Raw genomic sequence first — 7,533 nt, 5'->3', positions numbered from 1 at the left:
GGAAGAGATGGATGTGAGAGATTTGGGAAGAAACAAGACTCAGTAATCAAAATAGCACCCCAGAATGTGTATGTATTCAACTTAATTAACTTGTTGAAGGCCATAAGTCTCAAGCTTTCAGGTGAACTAGCATGATTTTGTTTAGCAGTATTTGGTGGTGACAGAGACTCAAAAGTTCTACATCATATTGCAATTTTATTTCTCAGCCCAGTGGTGATAAATCAGATGATCTGTTTCATGTCAGACTGGCAACATTTGGGGATTTTTCAGGCAATGATGTAGAAAATAAGGATTTTCAGTGAACAGCCTCTATTAGTTCTGAGTTTTCATTGCTGTTACTTTGACTCTTGTTAAAAATACACTTGATTTGCTTTAATGCAGGATCCACTGAAGTCCTTCAGATGGAGGCTCATCAGGTTGCACTTACACAGGCCTGTCAGATACTTCTGGGTGGCAGTGAGAAATGTGTACTGAATCAGCATGTGATGATAATTTAAATGCAGATGTTATAACACTGTTGGTTAGTATTGTTACGTACTTGCTTGTTGTAATTATAACTACCCAAATTTACAACATATACTTGAATGCAGAATAATCAGCTACCAACTGTGTGAAATTATTATTCTTAACAAAGTAGATGGTTAAAAACCAGGGGACAGGTGCAGGGATAAAAGACAAGAGAAGTCACAGAATCCCCAGAGTGGATTAAGGCAGACCATGGGAGTTTGGGGAATATCACTGACAGCTGTTTGTTGGGCTGGTCCATTTTTCACATGTGGTGTGTGAATGTAGTAATCTTAAAAGTTACATATAATTTTCAGACTTATTCTGGTCTCTGAAGGTAATCAGTCCTGCTTACCCATAAAACCATGAAAATTTGCTAACCTGCATCTATCCAAATGTTATTCCAAAAATCCTACGGACCTGTCATTGTTCTTGTTGAAAATGTCCTATGAATTGTTTCACAGGCTTTTATAAGGACTTTAAAAACACTGACAATTTCTGTGCTTTTATGTCCTTTCTTTTTTCCTCCCTCTACAAGAATTATTGTAAACCTTTTACATGCAAATCAAAATAGTGGACGAAGGCAGGACTGAATGAGATTCTGCGCTTTGTGTTACACAGAATACCAGAATTTCTCGTGGTCTTCTCAGTTGTAAAATCTACTATGTCGGCTTTGTGGTGGACTTAAAAGACTTCAAATACTTACAGAAATTTGGACTCTTAACTGTTTGGAAATCTCAGAGTAATGGACAACAACAGAACTGTGTGTGGGGATGTTCTTTCGCGGGCTTTGTCCTTTAGGTGTTTCCCTTCTGCTATGTCCCAGGCTGACATGAATTGTGTGGTGCAGCCAAACCTGCCAGTGCAGAGCAATAGATTTGAAGTAAAATAAGTATTGAGGCCCTTGGATTTGCCATCAGATGGTATGTGCCTGTTCAAACCAGCTATCACCATCCATCTCTAGCAGTGCATTAAGGACAGAACTGGGAGCTGCCTCTGCCCTAAAAGGCAGAGCATCTGTGTTGGGCCTCAAAAAGTAAGATTTTGTGTATGTGTGTGACTCCCTTTGTGAGCTCTTCACGTTTTCATGTAGTACTATGCAGCTCTGAGTTTCTAGGTGTGTAGAAGGCAAATTAATCTCTTGCATTAAACTTTCTTATGCATGCTGTCATTGCAAGTGAGGGAGAAAGTACCATGATGTGGGCTCCTGAGAGAGGATGATGGTGCCTTTCCTTGGGAAAGAAAGCACCTTGCCACAGTATTGGTATGGAGATGATTGATTGCCCAAGGGAGGTTAAGGCCAGCAGCATCTTTCTCTCATGGCATTGTGTCTGTAGGAGCAATCCCCAGGGCTATTCAGTTTTGGGGGTGGTATCCAAATTTCAGAGGTCAACTCATGAAGGAGGATTACCTTACTTCTCCTTGGGAAGGACAGCACCCAGCTCCATGCTGGTAGTGCAGATTTGTAGGGTGCCTATAGAAATTCTTGGCCAGGAACAACTTTCTCTCTTGGTATTTTTTGTGCGGGAGCCATCCTCAGCCATATTTTGGAGGTGATCTCAAGATCCTGGAGTGGGGTCCTGAAAGATCGAATTACCTTTCCTTGGGAAGGAAAGCAGCTAGCCCCATTATTGGTGGTGCAGATAATAAGATGCCATGGGGAGTTAACAGCCAGGAATATTTTATTTTCTTGGAAACCTTTGTATGAGAGCAGTCCTTGGACATGTTCAGTTTTGGAGCTCAGCTTCATATTTCAGTGTTGGGCTCATAAAAGAGGATGACAGCACCTTTCCTTGGGAAGGAGTGCACATAGTGCCAGTGTTGGTGATTTAGATAAAAGGCTGCCTAGAGGTCGTAAAAGCCAGCAACAACTTTCTTTTTGTGTCACGCTTTTGTGTGAGATCAGTCCCTGAATGTATTCAGGACTGAATGAATTCAGGATAGCTCCAATTTTCAGAGCATGTCTTCTGAAAAAGAATGACAATACCTGTCCATAGAAAGGACAGAGCTTGATCCCACTTTCAGTGTTGGGAATGTGAGGTACCTAGGGAGTATAAAAGTCAACAACAGGTTTCTCTTCTAGAACTTTTCCTATGGGAGCAATCACCAGTTGTATTCAGTTTTGGAACTGGCATCCAAAGTTAGGAGAGGGACTTCTTCAGAAGTATGGCGGTAGCCTTCCTTGGGAGGGAAGGCACATACTCCCACTCCTGGCAATGCAGGTGATAGGCTGTTCATGGGATAGAAAGGCTAGGAAGGGTTTTCTGTCCTGGCACATTTTGTGTGAGAGCAATGCATTCCATAATTCTCCAGGTACTATGCAGAAATTGGGTAAATGGGCTCCTGAAGGAGGTACATTTCCTGGGGAAGGAAATCATGTATTGACAGTTAGGGTGCTCTAGATGATTTTCTGCTTGATGGAGGTAAAGACCAGAAGGTTCTTTCTGTCCTGGAACCTTCTGTGTGGGAGCAAATCTTGAACATATTCAATTTTGGAGCTCAGCTGCAAATTCCAGAGGTGAGATTCTGAAATAGGATGTCACTACTTTTCTTTGGGAAGGAATGCACAACAGTCTCAGTGTTGGTGGGAATTTGTCTTTGTCCTGCAAGATCAAGGAAAGCAAACCAGATACATCAAAATAAATTATTTACTCTCATATTCTTCAGATGACAACATCCCCTATTTGGTTACCACCTCCAAAACAGAATCAGTCTGGGCTTTGAGCCCAAACAAAAGGTGCAAGGACAGAAAGCTTGTGCTGACCTTTACCTCTCATCTGCACCACCACCATGGGGGAATAAGTGCTTTCCTTGCAAGGCTGAATGGTGCTGCCATAAATTTCAGAATACCTCCTCCAAAATTTGAATCTGAGCACCACCATTAAAGACCTCCAGGGATTGCTCCCAAACAAAAGATGCCAGAACACAAAGCTGATACTGGTCTTCTCTCTCCTTGGCAGACTGTCATCTCCTCCAACAATAATGAGCTTAGTGCTTTTCTGCCCAAGGAAAGGCAGACTCATCCACTTTCTGGAGCCCACATCCAAAATGAAATACAGCCTTCAAATCTTAATGGGTTCCAAAATTGAGGCTATACAGGAGGCCCCAAGAGAAAAAACTGTTGCTGGATTTTTGGTCTCCTGAGCAGCCTGGCTACTTCAACCTCCACTGGGGCTGCATGCTTTCCTTCACACAGAAAGATACCATTCACTTTTTGGAGTGCACATGCAAAATTTAAATTAAAAAAACAAAGTCCTAAGAAGAAAGGTTTTGTTGCTGTTTACCTTGCCTGGGCAGCCTACCATCTATACAAAAAACACTGGGGCAAGGTGCTCTTCTTCCCCAGGAAGGCTGTTTCACCCCCTTTCTCTCTCCCTCCTACAAATTTGGATACCGCTGCTCAACCGAATACATCCAGGGAATGATCCCACACAGGAGGTTCCAGAACAGAAAGCAGTTGCCGGCCTTCACCTCTGTGAGGCAGCCTCTCATCTGCAGGATGAGCTTCTTTATATTTCCTAGGAAAGGTGATGTGATTCACATCCAGGACACTAGCTCTGACAAATGGATGCAAGCTGCAAAGGGAAGAAGTGTTGCTGGTCTTTACCTCCCCGGGTAAGTTATTTTCTCCTACTGAAACACATTGTGTGGGTACTTTCCTTCCCATGTAAAAGAACTGTTGTTCTCTTTCAGGATAGCTCCCTCAATTTTGAATACATCCAAGGGTTCCTTGTACAAAAAAACATTTTAGGACAAAGTTCTTGCTGGCCTTTATCTTCCTTGGGAAGCTTGTGATCTGTAGTAGCAACACTGGCATTATGTCCTGTATTTCCTAAGGAATGGTACTGTCACTCAGTTCCTGGACCCCCATTTGGAAATTTCAGGCTAAACTCAAAAATTGATTATGTCCAAGGATTGCTCCAACACAACCGGTGCCAGGCTAGAAAGCTGCTGCTGGCCTTCACCTCCAGTGGGCAGCCTATGATCAGCGCTTAGAAACGCTGGATCTCTAGGCTTTCATCCCCATGAAACAGCAGTTTACCAGCCGTAAGAGGGAGTGAATGCTGCTGGAATGTGATGTGAGTTAAGAGCTGCAAATGCAATCTGAAGGCCAGACAAACTTTTCCGCCCTGGCACATTGCTTTTTGCCAGTACTGACAATTTCAACTTGGGATGTGCACACTTCATTGTTTCTGGAGAATCAGGACATTCACCTCTTTTGCAGCTACACTGCCGCCATCGTGTGGAGCTGAGCAACTGCAACGGGGAAGGTAAAAGAGCACAAGCTTTTTATTGGGAGCACTGAGTAAGCTGTTTGGGATCTTGGGTCTGTAAGAGGGAAGGAATGGGAAGGTACATAGAGAAGGAAACTGAACAGCCCCGGATGTGCACAGGCTGCAAGCAGAAGGTGAGCCCAGCGCTTTCTTTTTGTTCTAGGACTTTCCTCTAGGGGTTATTGGAGATTTCAAACTGGCACTTGGACTCACCAGATTGTAGGAGTAGGAGACCCTACATTACAGCTGGCAAGAAGAGTGCATAACCCCAGTGCTTGTGGTGCACTGATAGGCAGTGAGGAGAAGGGGCAGTGCAGCAATTCCTTTTTTACTGGTACATTTTTCTGTGTGAGCTGTAGCTGTTTAATTTCCTGTGTCCACAGCAGCTGTCCAAAAGCCCAATTATGTCCTTTCAGGTCCTTGAAATACCTTCTCCTGAGGCAATCTATGCCCAGGATGTCCTGGGCCTCTGGGCCAGTCACAGAGGGGTGATTCTGCCATTTGGTGGCAGTCAGGCTCACTCAGCCTCCAGCACAGTCACTGTTGGGATCCCCCGTCACCCTAGAAAATTGAGAAAATCATCCTTCCTCTGTTCCCCCCACAGACAAGGTCTGGTTATCAATGAATTCCAAAGGTAGTGCTGAAGCAAGGGCAGGAGAGCAGCACTGAATACACATCCCAGAGTACCTTTACTGCCCTTGGTGTTATCATGTCATAAACTCATCTCCCACAGTACAGCAACAAAGAAATGCTGATCCTTGTCCCTGCTCCGTAAAAGGTCACCCTGAGGAGCACATAGAGGAACACAGGAACAGTCAGGGTCAGGTACCATAGCCACATGAACTGACCAAGTACCAGTGTGACCAGTGGCCCTGGACCTAATACAGCAAATGCTGAGATCAGATTTGTTTCCAACCCACCCTTTTGTGGATTGTGCCCTCATTGTGCCTCACACTGGGACCCAAGTAAGGCTGTCTTGGAGTAGGAATGGTACTTCCAGATTTACTGCTCCCACTGAAACCACTCTAAACTATGAGCCACTTGCTCACTTCTCCCCCTCCCCAAGGCAGGAGATTTGGGGGTACAAAAGGCAAAGTTCATGGGCTGAGATAGGAACAATTTCCTAGAAAAAAGCGAGGAGACAAAAAAACCAGTAACAGCAACAGTATCAATAATAAAGAGAACTGTGACTGCTCCCTCAGCTCCAATTGACACTTACCTGTCACTCCCAGCCCCTGTCCAACGACCCTCTCCAGCTCTCCTACAGGCTCCCTTCAGGTCCTCTTCAAGATACTGAAAGCAGTAACATTTTTAGCAGAGAAAGATCAAATATGTCACTATTGAATTATGCGACTACAACTGCAATACTATTTCAAATATCTAAACTATGATTTATGCAGGTATGTGAATTCCGGTGTTAGTCCTATTGTGTTCACTTGAGAAATCCAGCTTTGAAAGATTATTTTTTTTCTGACATATTGGAATAGTCAGCCAGAACCAGTACCCACATCATTTGGACTGGACACCTTCCAGCTGACCTAAAGCAACAAAGCTTACCAAGTTGTACTGCAACAACTTCTTGACACATGAATTTATTGAAGCAATTTTTAAAAGCAGGTATTTCTGAGTGTGCTCCATCAATCCCAACTGTTCAGAAAAACAACTCTCCAGTGTCCCAAGGATATGTCCATGTTACAAATGGTATGTATTTAATATACTTATTTCTATCACATACCATAAGCATAAATATTATTGAGTATGCAGATTAATTGCTACAGTTCCCTGAAAAAAAAGGTGGGCACACATGGAGGATAGCTCTTAACCCAAGGCTATTACAGATCTCAACCTACTTTGGACCCCAAGATCAAGTCACTAGTGTTTTCATGTATATCAACAGATTTTTGAAGTGGCTTTCACTTACATTTAAACTCTTTGGGGGTTTCAGGACTACACTTAGATGATATTTAGTGGTCAGAGGAATGAAGGGTTTGTCTTTACAAACAAGCTGTGGGTCTGCTGGTAGATAAAACTAGCACTGGGAGATAACAATGGGAAGGATTCCACTGATTGATGAATGGAGATATTTGCTTTTACAAATAAACTTTAGGTTTGCTGATAAATGAAATTGGACATTAAAAGATGAAAGAAACAATGGAGGAGAAAAATCCCTAAATTCTGTAAGAATTAAAAATTAAAAGGGAAGGTTATACATTAGAGGGGAATCTTTGGGATCAGGTGTATCGGGGAGTCTGTACCTCTCAAGTACCTCAGCCAATGGGGAAAGAGAGAGGGAAATGTGCCCAGGAAATTAGGATAAAAGGGAGGCTGTGTCCTCCAAAAATTTGAGGGACCCCAGGGAAATGCCCCAGGGCCTCTCCCTTTGTTTGAATAAAGCCAAAAAAGGACTCCTCTGTCTCCTTTTTGGACATAAACCTCTGATCTTTGTGGAGTAATTTTCCTAAGAGTGGGAAGTGTAACATTTTAATATTTACAATATAACTACTTCAGAGGTTTCAAAATACCTTCATTTTGCTCCATATCTTCAGCCACTCTCACCTGAAAAAACAGGTTCCACAAATGACACTACAAAGCAAAACCGAAAAACCAAAGCAAACAAACAAAAAACCAAACCCAACCTCCTTCCCCCCAATCCTGACACAACTTAAGCAACTTAGCAAAGGAAGGAGGGTCCAGAATTCCGAGCTAAAACATTAGTCCTACAAAATGAAAGGTATTTTGAGCTTAGGAAGTGCCA

Source organism: Serinus canaria, chromosome 1 (genome assembly GCF_022539315.1).
Source record: "Serinus canaria isolate serCan28SL12 chromosome 1, serCan2020, whole genome shotgun sequence".
Classification (NCBI taxonomy): Eukaryota; Metazoa; Chordata; class Aves; order Passeriformes; family Fringillidae; genus Serinus; species Serinus canaria.
Note: the sequence above shows the minus strand (reverse complement) of the source record.